Here is a 23,739-nt window from a genome sequence, read left to right as displayed (position 1 = left end):
TAGAGGTAGGTAGTAATGCTTGGTAAAGGCATGGACCGAAGTCCAGGTCAGCTTCCAGGATGTCCCTGGTGGGAACTCCTCTGAGGAATGCTGTGGAAGTGGAGGCTGCCCTAGTGGAATGGGTTCTGATAGACTTTGGGGGGGGGGGGTTCCATGCAATCTGTAGCAAAATGGATACAGTGTGATATCTATTTGGAAATGGTTTGTTTGGAAATGGGCTTCCCCTCTGCCCCTGGGGCAGAGCTGACAAGTAGTTGGTCTGTTTTCCTGAAGGGTTTGGTACAGTCAAGACAGTATCTGAGCTGTCTGTGCAGGTCTAGTGAGTGCAGAATTCTCTCCCTCTTGTTTTGAGGGTTAGGAAAGAAGGTGGGTAGATGTATGGCCTGATTGAGAGTTACATTAGATACCACCTTAGGCATAAAGGAGAGATTAGTCCTTAGGGAGACCATGTCTGCATGGAAGATGATGAAGGGGTCAATGGTCATCAGTGTCTGAAGTTCTGAAACTCTCCTGGCTGAGGTGATAGCTAGGAGAAAAGCAGTCTTCCAGGAGAGGAATCTTAGTTCTACTGAAGAAGCAGGTTCGAAGGGTGGTAAAGTAAGATTTTCCAAAACAGAATTCAAGTCCCAGGCTGGAGTGGGTGGCCTTCTGGGAGGTCTGATATTAGAAGCCCCTCTGAGGAATTGTTTAATCAAAGGATGGGAGAACAGGGGCTGTTCTGTATCAAAATGAGCTGAGATGGATGAGGCATGGATTTTAATAGAGGAGAAGGAGAGGCCACTATTAAATAGCTCAGCTAGGTAGTCAAGGATAAGAGGGATGGAAGGTTGTGAGGTACTGCCCCCTCTGGACTGGCTCCAAGAGCAAAATCTTTTCCATTTTCCTGCATAAGATGTTCTGGTGCTGGGCCTTCTGGCCTCTGTGATAATGTAACTAGGACCTGTTTGCTTAACAGGGGCCCCTTGTTTGCTTTTTCAGTATTAGCTATGCTGACAGTTTGAGAGTCTGCAAGTCTGCGTGCAGCATCTTCCCACCCCAACTGAGTTAAGAGGTCTGAGATCAGAGGAAGCTGCCTGGGATGCTGTAAGGTCAGGCTGCGCAGCAAGGGGTACCAATATTGTCTGGGCCAATCTGGAGCAATGAGAATGGCTTTTGGTCTCTCCTCCCTAGTTTTGATCAGTACCTTTGGAATAAGAGGCATAGGAGGGAATGCGTACACAAAGAGGGTGTTCCAGGGGAAGGTCAATGCATCCACCTTCCATGCTAGGTGGTGATACTCCCTGTTACAAAATTTTTTTAGATGATGGTTGAGGTGTGAAGCAAAGAGCTCCACCTCTGGAGTCCCTGACTTCTGAGTGATCTGTGAAAAGATTTTTCTGTGGAACTACCATTCGTGGGGGTCAAGTAAGTTTCTGTGGTCTGCCAGAGTGTTTTTGATCCCTGGTAGGTATTGGGCTATCAGGTGTGGAAATAGCTGTTAGCCATAGATTCATGGCTAGTCTGCACAGAGGGTAAGATTGGGTCCTTCCCTGTTTGTCGACGTACCACATTACTGTGGTGCTGTCTGTTTTGATAAGGAGAACACCAGGCTTGAGATGGGGTTTGAAGGAAGTCAGAGCCTATTGTACTGCCATCATTTCCTTCAGGTTAATGTGTAAGGGAAGTTGCTGTGTATCCCAAAGACCTTGGGTGCACCTGCCTTCTAGGTGAGTGCCCCCAGCTGTGTCTGAGGCATTGGTGGTAATGGTCCGCCCGGTTGGGCAAAGGGTGAAGGTAAGACCCTTGTTCTGAGCACAGACCCTTGCCCACCAGAGAAACTCAGCCTTATATAGTGGATCAGAGGGAGAGAGGTCTCTAGAGGCTGAGAGTTTTTGGGACCTTGAGACCCAGGTGGACAGTAGTCTCTCCTTTGATAATCACATCACCACAGTAGTCAGGAAATCCTTCTACGTGGCACACCTCATCACAAAAGGTTTCTAATCCAGGAAAAAAAGAGGTCATTGTTCCTCTCTACTCATCACTAATTAGACCCATTATAGAGTACAATGCCCCTTTTGGTATGTACCTCACAAGACATCTACAACAACTGGAAAGGCTGCAGAAATACCTCACAAAGAGGATTACCAGCCTCAAACAGATGCCCTATGCAGACCATCTCAAAAAACTCCAGCTTTATTCTGTCGCATATTGCCTACTCAGAGTCGATCTATGCCTAACATACAAAGCTATGTCAAACCCTGAGCTATTGGACATGCCACACTTAAAGAAATCCCAATCCCTCTGAGCTACATGCTCTAGGGACCTAAACCTTGTCACCACAATAAAGAGAACATGCTGGAGGGATAGATTCCTGTCCCAGAGACTTTCCATACTCTGGAACAAACTACCCATCTATGTCAAACACAGCTCCTCATTAACACTCTTCAAGAAAATTCTTGATGATTGGATGGGAGATAGGAAATTCACCCCAGGGATCACTTCTGTGGCTCTGCTTGACAGGGGCAGAGGAAAAAAAATTTCGTGGGTGGCAAAAGCCAGGGTACCATTTGGCTAGCCTTATATAGGCCCTAGGGCCAATAGCCTAGTACCTACCTATATACCATAAGTTCTTTATGTACAACTGAAGTTTTCTCATGTGATGCCTGGCCAGAGGAATTAGAAGGATGCAAGATGCCATGTACCCCATGACTTGGAGGAACTTCCTGGCAATGAGGTGAATTCTGGAAGCCATCTGGATGAAATAGAGAGGCAAGAAGCTCTGCTTTTTTGGGGATAGGAAGGCCATTTCGGATGCTGTGTCCAGCAGTGCTCCCAAGAAAATTATCTTCCTGGAGAGTGTTTGCTTTGACTTCTTCTCATTGATGGTGTACCCTAAGGAGGGTAGGAGGGTTTTGAAAAAGAAGAGGTCCTTGAGGAGCTTTTCTTTGCAGTCTGAAGGAGAATTTGTATCCCATGAGAAATTATCTTTAAGACCCACTGGTCCTTTGTTACAGAGAGCTAATTTTCTTTGCAGAGGGAGAGCCTTCCTCCTAGAGGGGAGAGAGGGAGTCATTGAGAATTTTTGCCATAGAGGGATGACTTTGGACTGGAAGTGGTCCACTCTTTGGTTCTCTGCTGTTCCTGGGGTGGGAGTCTAGATGATTTGTCCCTGCGGGGCTTACCTTGCCCCTGTCTGCTAGGTGCAGGAAAGGACCAGTGTTTTGAGGGAAAATTCCTGCTGAACCTAGGAGGTTGTACCTGAAGGAAATCTTTTACTGTTTGCACAGATTTTGCTTTGTTTTCCATTTATTTAAGCACCTCTTCTTCTTTTTCTCTAAACAAGTGGGCCTTACCCAAAGGTGGATCAAGTGATTTAGATTTGACATGATCAGGGAGAGGTTGGTCCTTCAACCATGTATGTCTCCTAATTTCAGATCCTGACACTGCTGCCCTGCTAGAGGCTTCTAGGACGTCATATCCACAGTGTAATAAGTGTTTAGCCACTTGACAAGTAGAATGCAGTAAATCTGCTAACTCTTTTGAATTGGCACAGTCAGGATAGGTAGAAAAGTTTTGTTTTAACAGTTCCAAAGTGTGTTGTTGATATTTTAACTTGTGGAACTGACAGTGGAGAGCTCTAACAGCCAAGGTAGCAGAGGTGTATATTTTTTTTACCCCATCTGTCCAGAGCTCTGGAGTCCGTGTCAGAATGAGAAGGATTCTTTGTGGAACTAGCGTTAGCTCCTTTTGGTCCCTGTGTAATGACCACCAGGTCTGCAACAGGATTTCTGTACAGGTATTTGCGAGAATCTGGTACTCTGTAATACCTGTCAGGTTTTCTGGGAGCAGGTGGGAGGGCATCAGGAGTTAAAATAGGTTCCTAGAAGACCATCATCAACCACCTCTAAGATAGGAGGGATGACCAAGGATCTGTGCTGGGGCAGGTCTAGAAACTCTTTTAGTCTTTTCTTAGACTGAGGGTAGTCCTGGGATTCCCAGTGGAAATGTCCCCTGAGGGTGTGAAGGGTTTGCCCAAAGGAAAGATCTTCTGGTGGTGAGGCAGAGGGAATGGATTCCTCTGCATCTGAATCCTCCTAAGCAGTCAGAGGATGTTGTTCCTTTTCAAATTCTGAATAATCAGATTCCTCAGAATCCTGTTCTGTGAGTATATCAGGAGAAAGGTCTCTTTTCCTTTTAGAAGTTGTAGCCTGACTACCCCTAATAAGGGAGATAAGATCCTCTGCCATTTTAAGCATTTGAGTTTGGGGAGGAGGAGCAATAGTAACATGGTGGCTAGAGATAGTTTTCCTGGGAATGGCCTTGCCTCTAGGCCTAAGTGAATCCTTCGGTCTCAGAGGAACAGTAGTCAGAAGAGAAGACGCCGTTATTTGTCTGGAATCAGTAGTGTGAAAGGCCTCCTCAGAAGTCAGTGCCTGTGTCATGGCTCTGGACCCAACCTAGGCAGTGACAACCAAAGGCTTGGAAGACGAAGAAGATTTCTGCAGCATATCGGACTCCAAAAGTGTCTAGGTAGAGGCCTGCAAAAGTATTGAATTGGGCATCAGGGGCTGCAAAAGCACCTCACTGAATTCCAGAGAACTGATGACCTGCTTAGCGGTAGCATCGTCAGATGGCTTGGCCTTGTGTGGTCTGTCTCTATCTTTATCCTTAAGTTTCTGCAGAATGTCTATGAAAGGTTGACTGGGGCAGAGGTGAGTTCAATATAGAGTACAATGCCCCTTTTGGTATGTACCTCACAAGACATCTACAACAGCTGGAAAGGCTGTAGAAATACCTCACAAAGAGGATTACCAGCCTCAAACAGATGCCCTATGCAGGCTCTGTCGCATATTGCCTACTCAGAGGCGATCTATGCCTAACATACAAAGCTATGTCAAACCCTGAGTCAATGCCACTTCGGAATGGGAAGATGGAAGACAAAAATGCCTGGCTACAATAAGAGCTTTATGATGAATGTTTCTCACATTAAAGAGGGCACAGAACCGGCAACAGGGAACGTCGTGATCCTGGCCTAAACAAGTGATGCAGTATGAGTGTAAGTCCCGGTGTGGTATTTGCTTTCCACAGGTGAGACAATTGTTAACTTTTTCAGACATCGGTTAGTGCAAGGAAAAAAAGGATCCCCAATGGGGTACTTAGCTTTAGACGTTTTCAGCTGTAAATCAAAACTCTGGTAGCAACCGACTGTCACACTTGTGAACTGCTTCTGCTATGGGCTTCACTACAAGAAAAACTGATCTCTTAAGAAATGTTGAGTTAAATAAGTATTAACATCCTAAAAGAGGAGCTGTCCTTTCTGTTGTGTGATTAGATCTGGTTTTGGAGGGATTCTCCAAATATTTCATTTTGACAAGTGAAGCAGGAGTGGGAACCAGTGCTGTCTTGGCCTGACAGGTGTCATAGTAGAAGTTTTGGGTATTCCTTCTGGACCTTCAGGAGGGGCCTTTGGAGCATATGTTTAGATGGATACGCATAAAGGAAATTCCCCATCCATGTGAAACAGAAGGCATCAGTCCTCCAGGGTCAAGGTGTTGGGTTCCTTGTGCAGAACAGAAGGAACAAGTAGTGCTAAGAGGAGGAAAACAGGTCTATCTGAGAAGTTCACCATCTGAGAGTGATAGCTTTGGACACTTCTGTGTTCAATGACCATTCATGATGATCCCCCAAGTCTCTGCTTAGAGATTCTTCCAACACATTCTCAAGTCAGGGAATGTATGTTGCTGAAAGAGAAATGTTCATTTGTGAGTCTAGGTGCCAGACCTCCTTTGCTAGCCTGCAGAGAGGACAGAAATTTGTACCTCTGTTTTTTTACATACCACATCACCATAGTGTTGTTTTTGTGTACCAGAAAAGTGCCTGGTTTCCACAGCTGTGAGAAAATCTGTAGGGCCTGAAGAAGTGCCCTAATTTCCTATAAGTTAATGCGTTCTTTGAGAACATTGGATGGTCACTCCCCTTGAACTCTGTGGTGTCCTGTTCAAGTCTTCCAAGTATAGAAAACAGTCAGCTTCCAACCAGACTTTAATATAAAGTCAAAACATAATGGACCACTAACAAATAGGAATAACAAATTGCATACCTGTTTTGGCTATTCAGTCTTCATCAGTGCATAAAACCTTTCATAATTTACTAAGTTTAAATACAATTCCATAAGCCAATAATGGTCATAATCAATTACCACAACTGCTCATTAAACCTTGGTGCAAACAATGTCCCTAATTTAATAATCCACATTTGGTCTTTTTGCATTAACAGTGAATGCCATCCAGCTTTACTAGTAGTTTTAAAGTCCATTCTATCAATAATAGTGAACATGAAACGTGCAGAGGCATGTTTTAAAGTATGTTTGTATAAAGCATTACTAATCCTGGCACATCTTATTTCACTGAGGTGTTCAGACACTCTCAACTTCAAAGGACATGAGGTTTGCCCCACATAACTGATGAAGGCTGACTAGCCGAAACCAGTATGCGATTTGTTATTCCTATTTGTAAGTGGTCCATTATGTTGTGACTTTATATTATAAAGTCTGTCTGGAAGCTGACTTTGATTGCTGGCTGTTTTGCATACTTGGAAGATTTGGTGTTTTGGGCTTTGCGTCTATCCGTACTTGCGTGGGACTTAGTTTGTCTTGTCCTGTCCAAGCCCCCATGCCTTGTCTGAAGCATCTGTGAACAGGACTTGGTTGTGTGGGGCTGGAGTGAATGCGAAATGTGGGTTGAGAGTGAACTGGTTGTTCCACCAAATGAGTTCCTTCTTGATGCAGGGAAGAAGGGGAATGTTGGTACTGAGAGAGTACGTGTGCTGCAACCACATCTATTTCAGGGACGACTGTATTACCCTCATGTGTAATCAGGCAAGGACCAGCATAGGAATGGTGATAGCCATGAGTCCCAAGACCTGACAGCTTCTCTGGCCGAGGAATGATTCTTGCTGGAAAGAAGCATCAACTTGTTGGCTAGTGAGATGACCTTCTCTCGAGGAATTGAGGCATGCATGGTAGACATGTCCAGATGACATCCCAGGAAGATCAGCTTGGGAAGGGACAAGCTGGTATTTTTTGTAGTTGATGGTGAACCACTGGAGAGTCAAAAGTTGTACTGTGTGATGAAGGTGCTTTGGCATGGGAAACTTTGAATGCCCTGAGTGTGGCAGAAAGCTACTACTGGAGCCAGACACTTTGTGAATTCCCTTGGAGCTGTAGAAAGACCAAAGGGCAAAGCAGTAAACTGAAAATATGATGGCCCAGCATAGAACCTGGTAAATTTTCTGCAATGATAAATGGGGATATGAAGATAAACATCTTTTAAGTCTAAGGATACTAGGAATGTTTGAGGGAGTGGAAAAGGTAAAACAGAATGAGGAGATGGTATTTTGAAGTCAGGCACTCTCAGAAAGGTGTTTAGCCTGAAAAGATCCAGGATGGTCCTCCAATGGACCTTCCTTTCTGGGGACCAGGAAAAACCTGGAATAAAATCCCTTTCCTGAACAGGATGGGGAAACAACTACTGTGATTCCCTGGGACAGTGAGTCTTGCATGATGGGCTATATGAGATGCATCTGATCGTCTGGAGTAGGGGTAGGAATCCCCCCCCTGGAGTTGGACTAATTTCCCAAGACATGGAGTAACCTTCCTTGATAATGCTTAGGACTCACCTGTCTGAGGTTATTCTTTCTCAGACAGGAAAGAGAATGTCTTTTTGAGAGTGGGGTGTGGGGGGATGAGGTCAAGGGATGAGTAGTCACAGTGGTCTGCTACTGAACTGAGGCTTCCCAAAAGGGGTGTCCCTCTGAATTTTTTCTGGAAATAATTTCTTGGTAGTTCTACTTTGCCTATAAGGAGTCCTATGATCTTTCTTGGTGAAGGAAGTGGATTTAGCTGGATAATTTCTGTGGTACCTGGAAACAGTGGACAGCAAGATTTGACAGCAATCTTTCATAGTCTTGCTATGTTCCTGCAAAGCTTTAAAGAGACTGGCAATCCTGTGGGGGAAAAAAAAGGAGGTTGCTCTCCAAGGGACAGTCTAAAATTTTAGATTTAAAATCTTCAGGGATAGGTTGGCCCAGTAGTCAGGCATACAGCCTAATCACTGAACCAGTGGCAGCTGCCCTGGAAGAGGCATCCACATTACAGCTACATATTATACTGTGCTTGGCTATTTGAGAAGCCTGGGCCACTAAAGACTGCATGAGCTATTTAGAGTCTGGAGTCTGTGGCTCTATGATGGTCTTGCTTAAGATTGTAACACAGAGAGCAAATATTTGGTCATTTGAGTGGAGGCTGAGCTCTCTCAACTCAGGACTGGCAAGACCAGACAGGAGGAGAAGGAAACCACGCACACCACAAACCCAGTTTCACATAGAACTATCACAACTGCAAAACAAACACATAAACACACAAAGACATACTCGGAGGCACTGATCAAAAATCTACCAAAACTACAGAGGCCTCCAAAGCAGACACCCAAGCAACTGCCACCTCAAGACATAAGACATGCAACACACAGTTCTCAAAGTCAGTGTGCTAAACAGTCACAGCCCTTAAGGCCAAACACAATGCCAGACACACTTGTTATAGGTGACTCCATAGTCAGACACACTGACGTCCCACTCACCAGACTGAACAAGGAAAAGATCACAATAAGCTGCCTGTCAGGCGCTAGAATCCGCCACATAACACAAGCACTCGGGTCACTCCACAGCAAGTACAAGTATGACTCAGTCATTGTCCATGCCGGTGTGAACGACCTGAGACGTACCTCCCTGGACTACATGAAAAGAGACATAGAGGAGCTCTCAGATTATGTAGCCCAGGCGGTATGACCCTGACCCTGAGCAGTATCCTACCCTCACCAAGAATGATGCCACAATACAGAGACAAAATGATCAGCTTTAATAATTGGCTTAATTACTGGTGTCATTCTAAGGGGATCCAATGTCTGTCTGCCTGGGATGACATGCTTGACAAGCCACACTGCTTCAAGGGATGGCTTGCACCTGTCACCCTGGGCTTCGGATATTGGCAAAGGCTCTTGCCACCCCATAGTGCCTTTTTAGGCAAGGCTCAAATGATAAACCTACCGCCCTAGAAAACAAAAATGGAGAAAAACTAAGGGTAATACTGCTCAATGCCAGAAGTCTAAACCTCAAGATGCACACCTTCGAAGCCCTCCTCAGTATGGAGAACATCGATGTCTGTGCTGTGACTGAAACCTGGTTCAAGGCTCCTGAGAGCACCCCAGCACTATCAGGTTATACCTCATATCATGCGTTCCGGCCCCAAAATCCGGACCGAACCACAAAAGGAGGGAGTATCCATATTCATAAAGGATACCCACACCTCCAGGTTAGTGGCAACGCACGAAGCATCGGAGACCATCCAGGTGCAATTAACCATAGGTAAAACTGCCCTACAGTTTGTAACATGCTACAGACCACCTTCTCAAACTCAGGAAACCCACACAGCCTTCCTGAAGACACTGGAGAGTATGAATGTCTCTCCAAACACCATCATATTGGGTGACTTCAACTACCCAAACATAGACTGGGAACATTACTCAAGCCCCAACACCCTAGCCCAAAGGTTCCTTGAGTTCATAAACTCAAATGCTATGGAACAACTAGTCACCATTCCCACAAGAGGAGAAAATATACTAGACCTGATCATCACAAACATGGGGACAAAATGCTCCACACGGAAGTATATCCCTCATTGGTGAGATCAGACCATAAATTAATCTCACTGGAGATCCACATCCCCCCACCCCAGCAAAAAGACCACAGTGAAGAACTTCTCAAAAGCAAACTTCACACTTCTTAAGACTGGAGTGGTATCCTTCAAGGCCCCGAGCCAGTGGAAACCACAACCCACGCTGCTGAAACCCTTACAAATGCCTTCTCTGAGCACCTCCAGGAATGTATGGATCAAGCAATCCCTAATAAAATCAAGACCCTTTCCACCAAAGGCAGGCCCGGTCTGGTGGACTCCAGCCATAAACAAACTCTACAACAAGAGGAGAAAGCTACTACATGACAGAGCAAAATCCCTAAATGGGAAGGCATCTCAGATCAATACTAGCAAAAAACTACGATCACTCATAAAATCATCCAAGGCCAACTTTGAGAGAAAAATCGCTAATGACACAAAAGACAATCATAAAGCCTTCTTTAGCTATGGTAGAAACCTGGGTGGAAACTCCCAGATATGCTCAGAATTAGTCCAAAATGATAAAAAAATCACTGAACCCACAGACATTGCCAACATACTGGCAGACAGGTTCAGTGCAAATTTCTCCTCTCCCTCCCCAAAGGAGAAATATCTATCCCACCAGAGTCTAGCCTCCCAAACATCTCAGATGCCCAGGTGAGAGCTGCTCTTTCTAAAGCAAAAAACACAGCATCAATGGGACCGGACGGTGTCCCCGGCTGTGTGCTACATGAACTCAATGAGGAACTAAACCCACACATAAGGCTGCTGTTTAATCTTAGCCTTACTACAGGATACGTACCCAAAGAATGGCGTACGGCAACTGTGGTCCCACTCCACAAAGGCGGTGCTTCTACGGACCCTGGAAATTACCGCCCCATAAGCTTGACGAGCCTTGTCTGCAAAGCTATGGAGAGGATCATAATGGAACTCATAAATAAAGACATTGGGGACCTACAGACACTGGATCCTACCCAATTTGGCTTTGTCAAGGGCAGATCCTGCCTCTTGAACTTGGTTGACGTTTTTGAAACAGTCACTAAGGCCATTGATGAGGGTAAGGCAGTTCACACAGCCTACCTTGACCTAGCAAAAGCGTTCAACACAATACCCCACTCGGGCATCATAGAAAAGCTCACCAGCTTAGATGCAAACCCATATGTCACAAGATGGGTTGCAAACTGGCTCAAGGACAGAACACACAGGGTTAGAGTTGCTGGTGCCATGTCAGACTCTAAGCCGGTCACGAGCGGTGTCCCACAGGGCTCAGTCCTGGGCCCCCTCTTGTTCGGCATTTATTTTTCTGAAGTGCAGGCAAACATAGGGGATTTGTGGCTGACAAAATTTGCAGATGACTGCAAACTGGGCACAATTGACACTCCATCAGACACAGACATCCTCCAGAAAGGTCTCATAGAAATGGATAACTGGTGCCAGAGCCATGGCCTTAAGCTAAATGCCAAAAAATGTGTAGTCATACCCTTTGGGAAAAACAAGGTAACCCCTAATTACCACATAGGTGGTAATCCATTAAACACGGAAGAAGTTATCAGGGACCTGGGGACCCAAGTTGACAGTAACCTCTCTTTTGACACTCACATTGCCAAAGTGGTTAGGAAGACCTTCTACATTGCCCACCTGATCATGAAGGGATTCACATCCAGATCAGGAGAGGTCATTGTACCCCTGTACTCTTCACTTATCAGACCAATGATTGAGTACAACGCCCCATTGAATGTACCTTACCCGACACCTGCAGCAGTTGGAAAGACCCCAAAAGTTCCTCACCAAAAGGATAAAGGGGCTCAAACATATGTCATACGATGCCCGACTGAAGAAACTCCAGCTCTATTCAGTCGCATACCGTCTGCTCAGAGGTGATCTGTGCCTGACATACAAGGCCATGTCCAACCCGAATTAATGGACATGCTCCACCTCAAAAATCCAAATCCACCAGAGCCATGAGAGCAAGAGACTTAAACCTCAACACGGATATAAATAGGATGTGCTGGAGGGACAGATTCATCACCCAGAGACTCCCTACACTATGGAACAGAATCCCAGTCCATGTGAGGCAGAGCCCCTCACTGACTCTGTTCAAGAGAAATCTTGACGAGTGGATGGGAGATCGTAGGTTTACCCCGGGAATCATCTCTGTATCACTGCTGGACATAGGCACAGCAAACTAATGGGTATAGTATTCTCATCCTAAGTGGTGGTGAAAGCCACACACACTCTGGCTAGGCTTATAAATGCCCTAGGGCAGATAGCCTAGTATGAACCTATGAACCTATGAACCTAAAGGTTCGGGTGGAGTTAGTATACAGTTTCTTACCCCACCTGTCCACTGCTCTACTGTCTTTGTCACTGCAAGCAACTTGGAAGGTTTGACTGAAGCCAAGGAAACTGCAGCTGGGTCTGCCACAGGACGTTTATAGAGATACTTGAGTAAGGAGGTGAGAATCTGAAGCCAAAGAATTGGCCTGAAAGGCATCCAAGTAAGCCTCAAGCACAGGGAGACTGGAGGAGTGGTGTACATTTCCAATAAATTGTAGTATCTCTTTTGCACCTTAGACTCCTGTATGGACTGCCATTCAAAATGATTCATCATGCTCTGTAAGGTTTCTGCAAAGAAGGCCTCTTTGGGGGGGGGGGGCTAGTCTGGAAAGAGTGAATCTCCCTCATCTGATGAAATCTGTTCTACGGAATGTAAATGGGATGAATAATCCAGGGAAATATCTGAATCCCCATCCAATTCCTCATCAGAAGGAGAGGAATCTAAGGTCCGCTAATATGGAGTGGTTTGAGAGGTCACAAAGGAAGTAAGCATTAGAGACATGCTTGGCTTGAAAAGCTCCTGAGAAAGATCAAACTGTTCTTTTTCCCTGTATGCAATAGAGGATGTCAAGTGTTTAAGTTTTTGTTTTTTCCTTATTAGGGGTGACGTGCACCTGAATAAGCTTAGGAGGTTCTAAACCTTGGAGCATTTCTACAGGGTTCCGGGATCACTTCCCACACAAGGATCTGAGGAATTACTCAAAGGCCCTCTGATACAATGATTCAAAGTTCTTCTAAGAACTCCATCATCTGCAAGGCCTCAGGAGCCATATCAGCTTCTGGCTTGGTCACAGTAGAGGGTACCATGGGCTTGACCACTGTGGCAGGTATGTCTGATTCCAAGATGACAGCTGGAGAATGCTCTCTTGCTCTCTTAAGCTTTCTCTTAGGTGGGAGGTTTACGTGTGGTCCTTCCAACATAGTGGATTGGGCCAAAGCATTTTAGACATTGAGTCTCAAGAAAGGTATTAATGGTGGACAGCCTTGACAAGAGAGTTTTTGGATTGAAAGCATGGCAGATGGAATGGGATTTGTAGTTGTGTTCGGGACTAGACAGGATAGGTACTTAGTGCATAAGTCTTTGCACAGTATTTGTTTACGGCATTCACGTCTACCCCTCCTAGCTGACATCTTAACAATTACTAGCAAAACAGACAAGAAATTAGAATCTTCCCCAGTGGGGCACTAATATGATCTGACAAGCGAAGCAATGGTACCTAGGCAACCAAATGATTACAGTCCATTGGGTGCAATGACCTACATTCGGACTGTTTGCAAGATAGTTTGAGGATTTCGTATGTACATATATGCTTATATCCCGACAGCTACAATCTGAGGCCATCACCCAGACATACAGAGATAAAGCTTTGGTACCCCAGCTAGACGTCAGTGAGCTACAACCAGCTGTAAAGAATACTGCAATAGTGACTCAGTCAGGATATCAAGGGGTTAGACTGTTTCATTGTTAGTTACTAGGCATGCTACTAGGCATGCAGTCAAGGAGACCATCAATTAATCTAGTCCAAATTTCCAATTTCGCCACAGTACTGTCTGGTTAAGTATCAAGTTCACACAGCTGGCAACTGATGGCTGAGGTAATCAAACCCTGTACTACAGGAAGTAGCTTGTTAACAGTTTGTATTCTTAATCTTCTGTGCAACTGCCAGACTAAAGTGCAACTGTGTGTCTGAATAAATATGGCAAGACTCAAACCTACACTTTTTTAATCTGAAGTCAGATGCCTTATCCTTTACCTGAGGCCCAAACAATGAAGATAACAACAATGAAAACAATGGAGATGGAATATGCACTGAAACTGTCAATAAAAGAACAGTCTCTGAACCAAGCATGGCGTTTCATATACATACCTAACCCATAAGTATGCACTACTCCATCCATGGCAGTGTAGAGAGAGTTGAAACATTATTTAAAGCTGACATCTTGGAAATCAGTTTATACAGCAGTGTCCCATGAGGCAGCTTGTTTAGTGTTTCGACGTCCGTCTCCACTACATCAAACTGAAACCTTACTATATGCATCAGGGAATTAATGGCCCTAACGGTAAATGTCACTGATGAGTAAAAACATTTGCTACAGCAGTCCAAAGCCTAAGACTCTTGTCAGTTTGGTGGATTGCTGGGCTCTCTTCAGAGGACTCTTTTTGAAGTCTGCAGTTACCACAATGGAGTTGGGTAAAGCATGTTAGAGTAACATAATGTTGGCTACTAGCATGTTACTCCATCACTGATTATCTTTGGGAGGCCAGAGGATCTTGCCTGGTCTCCTTGTAAGAGGTTCTATCACACTGGGTTCTTGCCAATCCCACTGCAAGACCAATGAAATTATGTGGTTTGTAAGGGAACCACCCAAGATGTAGACAGCAGAAAGTGCTGTGCAGGACTGCAGGCTAAAAATCACTCTGATGAATCAGCTTGAGGGTCTCCCCAACTCTAGGGTCATCGAGAGGAGAAGAGGGAATGTCCTTCCCTTCATCCAAACCTGTATCTAGGGAAGGGATCTCTGTAGAGAACTCCGGGTGCATCCTCTTGCATCTTCTCTTCCTGCTCACACTTGGATACTTAAAGAGGCATCATCCAGGTGGGAGGAAGAGGAGGGATACATGCCAGACACTGCTTGTTCCCTGCAGAGGTGTTATACTTCTGTGCCTTCCTTGGGGGTAAGACGATTTAACCAAAGTCTTTAAGTCGATGGATATCACTATGTGGACTTATGACCACTGCTGTCTCTTCTGTGGTATCCTTTAATGAACTGAGTTCTACCTTTCAGCTGCTGACATCAAAAAACTCAGCAATAAAATAATCAACTGCTCTAAAGTCTTTGTCTCCAAAGGAAACTCTTTTATAGGTTCATAGATTAGTGCTAGGCTAACTGCCCTTGTGGGCCATTTTAAGCCTAGCCAATTACTTTTGAAAGGATCTGAACAATTTATGGTACTGAGGTTGACATCAGTGTCAAGGAAGACATAGGCAGCAACATTTTGATGGTTGATACAGTCAACACTGATAGTGGTGTCAAGGCTATCACCACAAAAATCCATAGTGACCTCTCAACAAAGACCTCAGCCCCACTGGCTTGTGACAAAGTCACCAGCACTGAGTGAACAGGCACTATTGAAACAGATGTTGGCATTGGTGAGGACCTGGGAGTCCGTTTTAGAACAATATCTCTGACATGTCCAGTGCTAGTGCAGTGCCTGGGGAAGGATCAACTGAAGTAGAGGGAAAAGGACCTAATCTTGTTACCATCAACATGAACAGGGAAGACAGGATGTCCATTTCAAGCTGAGTTTTGATCTCCACCCTCATCTTTTTCCAGTCAACATGAAAAGAGGAGCTGGAGAGAAAGACCAAAGGGACCTGACTGAGGCTAATGAAAATGGTCTTGAATCCAAATATTTAGATAATTCATGTTCTGAAGAAAAACTACTCAAACATTTCCTGGGAGGATCTCGGATGACAGACATCTCTGTTTGTAAAACTACCTTAGCAGCCCCTTAATCCCTTGTGCATGGGCCTGACACTTCCAGAAGCTTCTTCGGAAGAGGGATTCCATTCTGGGTACTTTAGATGGGGAATGTTTTTTTTTTTTTTTTTACACTTTTATGACTCAAATGTCTGTTGATTACCAGCCCCCTCCTGGTCAATCTGTCAGTTTCCCATTACCAAGGCAAGGGTCATCTGGGAGAGATCTGTGTTAACATAGCCACTAGTGGTGATTTCAGATCCTTCTCTTAAACCTTATTTCCCATACACAGCAAAGTACTAAGAAGGAACAGTTCAATGGGTTGACCACAGAGGCCATCTCCTACAAGGGGTGCTCCTTCCAAGCAGCTCTATCACTCCCCCTAAAGCACTTCATGGCGGTTTTCCCAGTCCTCACAAAGGAAACTGCATCACCTAGGAAGGAGAATGAGTCATGCCCCTTCACTCCTCCCTCATCTAGATCCTCCAATGCCAAGGCCACTAACTGAATCTAGTCACCTGGGCTGAAGTCAAGCCCATTGCTCTACTTCATTAAGACAATTTAGAAGGAGAGTTTGCGGATAGAATCCGCAACCCTTTGCTTTTCTTTCTTCCTGTCTCATCTGGCGGTGGGGGGGGGGGCTGGTTAGCATGCAAGAGTCCCTTTAGGATTACATGATTTTGTGTGCTCCTGTAGGATCCTAGAAACAAACTTTGTGCATATGGTACATGGAACATCAAGGTGGTCAACAATGGCACACCACACAAACAGAATAAATATCCTGGAGGGAATTTTGTGAACATATTTACTACAATTTTTTAATCCAGGAGGTTTACCCATGTCCATCTTTACTAAAAAAACACTTAAGCCAAAAACAGCCACCCAAAATCAACAAATAAAACCACCTAATGAAAAAAGTACAGTTGTGTACACCTACCATAAATGTAGATGTTCGAGTGTCTTCACTGTTGCAGTCATAACTGTAGGGTGCTCCTGCCGGCAGGCAGCCCGAGGTCGGGCCAGAAAATCCCAAAGTCTGGGTCCAAGCCGGCTGTATAGGTTAGTACCTCTGATGTCGCCTGGCACATAGCCAGCCTGTAGCGCCACAGCTTTCAGCCCCTAGATGTCAGAAGTCCCCAACAAATCAAACAGAGGGATAGGAGGGGAGGGGAGGCTCGAAGTGAAGACACAGACGAACATCATCATCATTTATGGTAGTACACAACAACTGTACTATGTTCTTCTTTGTTTCAACTGTGCAGTCATAAACTGTAGGGAATCCCAAAGCAGTGTAAAAGGGAGGAGGCTTTAGATAAGAACTCCAAGTGGCAGCTTCCAGATATCCCTTTCAGGGGACTCTCTGAGGAAAGCTGTAGAAGTGGCAGCTGCTCTAGTAGAATGACTTAAATCTGATTCCATAAGCAATCCATTTGGAAATAGTTTGTTTAGAAATAGGTTTTCCAAGAGAACTGGAGGCAAAAGAAACAAACAATTGATTAGACTTTCTGAAATCTTTAGTCTTGTCCAGGTAAAATCAACTGTCTGTGTGCATCTCTAATGAATGCAAAATCCTTTTCCCCTTTATTTTGAGGGATTTGGAAAAAGTAGGAAGAATTGTCTTGTCTTTTTTTAGCCCTTTTTAAAATCCCCTTAGGCATGAAAGTAGGATTGGTCCTCAAGGATACTCTGTCCTGATGGAAAATAAGGTATGGTTCCACAGCCATGAGAGCTTGCAACTCTGAGACCCTTCTGGCAGAGGTCAATGCTAATAAACTTAATATCTGAAGATGCAGCAGGCTCAAAAGGAGGCAAAAGTAAGTTTTCTAAAACATAATTAAGATCCCAGGCAGGGACAGGAGGGGTCCTTGGGGCCCGCATTTTTTTAGCCCCTCTCAAGAACTGCTTCACCAAAGGATGAGAAAAACAGGAGGATCAGAACTGAAATGCGCAGAGATAGCAGAAGCATGAATCTTAATGGAAGAAAAGGAAAGTCCTTAGATAAAAGTTAGAGATCAGGTACCTGAGGATCCGAGCCCTCGTCCTGCATCCAAATACAAAACCTCTTCCATTTAGAGGCATAGGATTTCCCTAGTACTAGCCCGCTAGCTTCAAAAGAACATCCAAAACTTGTTTGGGCCTGATGCTGGGACAAAAGCTTAAGGGTTCAGTGGAAACTGTAGAGGCCAATTTGGAGCAATCAAGATGAGGAACTTTATCTTCAGTAATACCCGAGGCAGTGAGGAAGAGGAGGGAAGGCATAGTATGAAAGGCTCCAGCAGGAGGACAGGGCATCCCTCTCCAGGGCTGTGGTGGTTTGAGGTTGATTGAGATGGGATGCAAACAGATCTATCTGGGGACATCCCAAACTGCAATAATCCTGTTGAATATTCTGTTTCCCTGGAATGGGGTGAGCTGGGAGATGTAGATTCAAATTTGAGAGCTGTGTCCCATAAAACCATAGCTAGTCTGCAAAGGGGGGTAATATGAACCCCCCTGCTTGTTGTTGTTGATGACCCGGTGTTGTCTGTGTTTTGTTGTCTGAGAGGTTAAAAAGGTTCTTCCTTCAGATTGATGTGCCAGTGAAGATGGTCCTTTCTCCAGGTTCTGGCACTGTCAAGAAAGTGTGCTCCCCACTCCCCACATAATAATCAGTCCGTGGTTGGGATTTGAGTAGGTTGAGGAAAGGCGGTTGGTTTTTCTTAAGTTTAAAGTGTGACCACTGGAGGAACTCCAGGAGGAACTCAGGGGCAGGGGGAATCAGAGAAATCAGAAGATAGATGCATTGGTAATGCTGTGACCTCAGATACCATTGAAGCTACTTGCTTGAAGTCTTCATGTTGCGTTTGGCGCAACAGATTAAACAGGAATAGCCCAGAGCCTGCAGGGAATTTCTCCATTTCCTGCAGAGAGAGAGAGATAGAGTTAGGTTGGTTAGAAAAAGTGAAAGAGCTCTTTTTTGTTTGAGTTTGTTTTTCTCCTCTTTGTTGTATTTAATTTAAAGAAGAATACCATTTGTTTTGTTGGGAAAATATCAATCTTTTCATTTTCACTGAGAATCCCAAGTAGGAGAGAGGGACGGAGAAGAGAACAGAGTCCAAGGCAGAGATCTTTTGCTGTCTGCTGAAATACTTGCCTGTCTCCCAAGTGTCCAAATCTGGATCAATCTGAGTCTCTGAGAGTCTGCTGTAAGCCACTACTGGAGCCAGGCACTTGGTGAAGACTCTGAAAGATAAAGTAGAAGAACAGAAATTGAAAGAACCTCGAACTGCCCTCGAACCTGCCTAATTCCTGAGGAATTCTGCTCGATGGCATATGTAAATAGGAATCCTTAAAAAAAGTTTTTGTCTCCAATGTCAATCCAGGCAGAGAGCCTGAGTTGGCGTGCAATTAGCTGAGCTGCTGCAAGCATCTTGAATTTGTTTAACACAGAAAGGTCAAGGTGGTGTCCAAAAGAGAAGTTTTTGTTTTTTTGTTTTCTTGTTTGAACGGGAATAATAACCAGTCTCCCCCTTTCCCCTTTTCCCTTAGTATGGCTCGGCCCTATGGAATGGCTCTCCAGATCTGAAAGGCCTCTGACCATTGATGTTTTGGCTTGTCTGCCCATTTTGGCAGATCCCTTAAGTGGCAAAGTGGAATTTGAAAGTGAAATGGTAATTGTCCAATTTCCACCCAGAGTCCAATTGTCATCGGTCATGTCTGTAAAAAGAAAAAGTCCAATTTTTCTAGACAGAGAGGAAGGGGGTGGTGTCCAGGTCCCAGCCAAGATGAGAGTTGAAGAGTCATTGGGGTTGCTTTCTTGATTGGATCTGTCCTTCTAGGACCTCTGTGAAGCCATCTTCTGTCTAGCCTGCAGATCTGTAAGAGGCCTGGCCTGGGCGCCTCCCCTCTTGAGACCTCTGGAGCTTGGAACCTCAAAGAAAAAGGCGTGGGGAGGAGACCACAAAATCTAGGAGGCAAGGCCTGGAAGGCTGAAGGAGGCTTTGGAGTTCTTTGCCTTTTTTTCCTTTTTTTAATATTTTCCTCAGCCTTTCTTTTCAGCTCCCAGCAAAAGAACATCAAGAAAGATCCTAAATACACTTAGCCAAAAACAGTTCCTTGCAAAAAATTTTTCACTTGCAACCAGTTCAGGTAATACTCTCTAAGTGCAAAGCCAGCTGTAGAAAGCATCTGCAAAGAAACAATCAAAGCATCGAAGCACCATGTAACAGACAGCACAGCTCCTCTGCATCCATCCTGAAGTTCACATCCCTTCAAGCAAAGCAGGAAGGAAGCAAGCTGGGACAAGCAAAAACTTTAAAACAATTGAAAGAAAAACTTGATATTTAAACAAAAAAACAAGCAACAATGCTTACAAAACATTGAGGGAAGTAGATAATATTTTTTTTTTCCCACCTAAAAAAAAATAAGGAATCAGCTATAACTCCCAGAATCTTAGGCAAAGTAGCAAGCTTAGAGCCCTGTGAAGAGCTTTTTTAAATTAGGTCAAGTAGAGAATAGTTTTTATAAGAAAATAAATGAGAGTCGAACCATAAAAAATAGTCATCCTATCAAAGGAATCTAGAGGATGGAATCAGGCAGGGAAAAAGTGTCCAGAAAAAGCATCATCTACAAATGTCAAAAAAGGGGGAGGATAGCTAAGGGGAAGAAAATGGAAAGAAAGAGAAATTAAGCCTCTTCTTTCTTTTCTCAGAAATGACCTGTCCTTCCCCCCCCAAAAATGTTCCCTCATCTCATGCAAGGTTTCCCAAAGAAAAATCCTCAGGCGGAGAGGGAGGGGTAGTAAATCTCCTCAGCCAATCCTCATAAGGATAAGGAAGGTCTTAATCTAGAGGAGAAGAGGAAAGAAGAGAGATAAGTCAGAGAAGCAGGAAGTCCAGTCAGGTAACATCCTGTCGCTTTTCTCAGGAGGGGGAGGGAACCCCTATCATTGTCATAAGCCTCAATAATTGCTTTATGTCTGTTTTTGTTGTCAGAAGGGAAATGAGCTGGAACTTAGGCTGGCTGGAACTATAGTGATGTGAGTAGGCCTGAAAACCCCCCAACCTGGCTGTTCCCTGCACCGTTCCGAGCGTCGCGGGAATCTGACGCTTGGCAAGACGTCCTCCAGTTAAAATAGTGGGCCTTGATGGAACCGACGCTGGCTCCAGCTGTAACGTCCTCCTGTTTGACCTCTCTGTCCTGTCTTTTGCCTCTTTTTCTTTTGAACTCCGTAGTGTCCTGACTACATCTTCTATATTGAAGCCTGCACAAAATAATTAGAAGAAAGACTGGAGAAGATGGCGCCGGAGGGGAGGCTGTACTGCCGCTGCGACGCCAGGGTAAGTGTAACTTATACAGCCCCGAACTTTGGGATTCTGAGCACCCTACAGTTATGACTGCAACAGTGAAACACGAAGAACATCAACAATCAGCATCTTCTGTTAAACTATCTCCAATTTTCAACCAGAATGCCTGAAAATCCATAAAAAAGCATCAGCTCACTAACTTTGTCCATAAAATGGTGATGGGAGTACAGGAAGAGAAGCTAACATTAATTACTAGCCCATTAAGCCAAACAGCAATCAGCAGAAATAATTAAGAGGTTATCTCTAATGCAAACTAAAGATTCAAACTGGAACACAACCACTAACTTTCAACAACAGTGAAGAAATGATTAGAAATACATTGTGCTGTGAGCATGGGAGGACCCTGAAATACAAGCTTTCCACATGGCAAGTGACGGCTGCAGAGAAGAGGAGTTGAGGTACATTATGGGAGTAAGGGAAGGCGTCTCAGAGCCTAAGAGACCCTTAAAGGTGCCGAGCAACTAATGCCTATGGTTGCCAGTTCTCTGACTGGATTGGATGGGCTGGATTGTGTAAGATATTATAATTAGAAAATAAATGGCCAAAGTATAAACTATGACACCATCTTTAAAAATCTAGTGATAACAGCAGATGATTTTATTTCATAGGAGGTTACTAGGCTAATAACCCTGGAGCCCTTACAAGCCTAGCAAAAAGAGTTTATCCTCCAAAAAGAAACCTGTCAGCATGTCTTGCCCCTGTCAATGAGGGACACAGGTGGAACATCTGGGACAAATTTGTGGTTTCCCATCCACTCATTAAGGTTGCTCATGAAGAGGGTCATAGATTAGTACTAGGCTAACTGCCCTTGTGAGCCATTTTAAGCCTGGCCAATCACCCAATGTGAAAATCAAACCCTGCACCTTGTGTTTGCAAGGTAAACATCTTAATCACTATGCCAACAAGTACATACCTACCAAATTAGGAAAAGCATATTCTGTAGCAACATCAAATTCTTCTAAAGGACAGGCCTAGTAACTACAGGGAGATCACTGTTTTACATTTCAATGAGCACATCCATTACTGATCTGAATACAATGCTGCATTCTGTACCCTTCATATGAGTCACTTGAACTTCAAAAATGCACAATTCCTAATTTGAAGAATCATAGGATCAGAGAACAAACTATTCAGAAAGGCTTTAAAAATTGTCATTATGTGCTATATTTTACAGGTTCCTAGGAGGTGACCTCAGTCCTATCTATAAAGTAATGTCAGATCCAGTTCTGTTTGAAAGCCTGTCCATGGAATGTAGCTCTAGAGTAACTAACAACAGAATCGGGGAGCCTAATACTAAAATTAAATAATAATAACACAAACTAACTATGCCAAGACTGAGTCATCATTCTGTCCTAAACTAAATATTACATTATGAAGAGATAACAACAAATCTAACAATACCTGAAAATAAAACTCTCTGCATATAGTTTTCTGTTAATACAACTATTTGCTTATTTATGCATTCAGAATGTATACACATTTGTGCTTGTTCTTCCATTCTTTCTTGAGTTCTTATTGATGTTATTTAATGCTCTGCTGTCCTTTAAAATACTAATTATGATATATCTCCTACCTATATAACTATATGCAACCACGTTTTACTTTGTAACTTTTATGTAACTGCTGGAGTGTGGCTGAAAAGGGCCCTAAGGCCATTCTACTTCACTGGTTAACAGATAAGTGACAAAAAAGAATATGGCATATATTACAGAACACCTTCCAAGATTTTGATATTATTCCCCTTACAAATAGAAGGAATCAGTTAACCTGTTCAGCTATACATTGTATTTCACACTGTAGTTCACATTATTTTGTGATTTCTTATTAACTGAAAATCTTGATTTTTTTATGGTCATTCTCTAGTTTGAACAGTTTTTTAGCATTATTCAGTTGTTCAGCTATACATCAAGCTTCTTGAAGGTCAGTAGGTCAAACGCTTGACAATCTAACATGAATCTATGTTTTGAATGCCAGCAGGTCATAAGCATGACAACCTAACCTATGAACCTATAACTTCTAGTAATGGGTGCAAAAGAGTATGGCTAAGAGTTGCTGCTGAGCTGCGTTCAGTGTTAGACTAGTAAGTGCGTTCATAGTCTTTCCATAAATACTACATTATAATGCACACAAACCCAAAATCATAATTTTTGCTAAACTTTAACAAACAATTTATCCTATCTTGGAAATAATATAACTAAGACATATACTGTTAGAACATTTTTATTAGCCAGACATAAGCTTCCACATGACAATAATAAATTCCTCTCTGAGTGCATGTTTACTGAGATATTTATAGAAATATGAAAACATATGCTTAATTGTACGAGTAGAATAAATTACACTGAATATTTCTGAAGATGTGCAGCTTACAGTGCAAATTTTGAAAGACCGTTTCCTTCAACATCTAGGGTTTCACCTGACGTCATGCAACAGTTTGTAAGCCACTTGCTTTTTGAAGTATTAAGTACATATGTAAATATTATTTATTTTCATAATTACTAACAAACAGCTAGCAATATATCAGGTATAGTATGAGATAAAAGGACATTGACAATGAATTTCCCTGTCTCCCACCATGACATATCACACCTGTATTTCTCAATAACATGAAGGGCTCTCAGTTATGAAAATATTAACATAAATATGAAAATATCTCAATATTAAGCGATGAACAGTGATTAATTTATCTACTGTAATATATCCTACATTAACAATCTTGGTGTCATTTTGTTAATAAGTCCTTGCACTTTCTAACACTGCCTATTATTAGCTGATAAGTCACTTAGTAAGTTAAATCACACCCAGAAAAGTTATGGATGCCACAAGGAGTTATAGGTATGAACTGGAAGAATACAAAAAAGGTACTAT

At 43.6% G+C, this 23,739-nt stretch overlaps 1 protein-coding gene across 2 annotated transcripts in view; it reads right to left on the bottom strand.

Annotated features, from left to right (window-relative positions):
- Positions 1-23,739, bottom strand: part of STXBP5 (syntaxin binding protein 5) — a 3,006,986-nt gene that overhangs the window by 644,228 nt on the left and 2,339,019 nt on the right. The window lies entirely within an intron of this gene.

Source organism: Protopterus annectens, chromosome 1.part0 (assembly GCF_019279795.1).
Source record: "Protopterus annectens isolate FY-2018-M chromosome 1.part0, PAN1.0, whole genome shotgun sequence".
NCBI lineage: Eukaryota > Metazoa > Chordata > Ceratodontiformes > Protopteridae > Protopterus > Protopterus annectens.
Note: the sequence above shows the minus strand (reverse complement) of the source record. Positions and strands in the feature narration are given on the sequence as shown.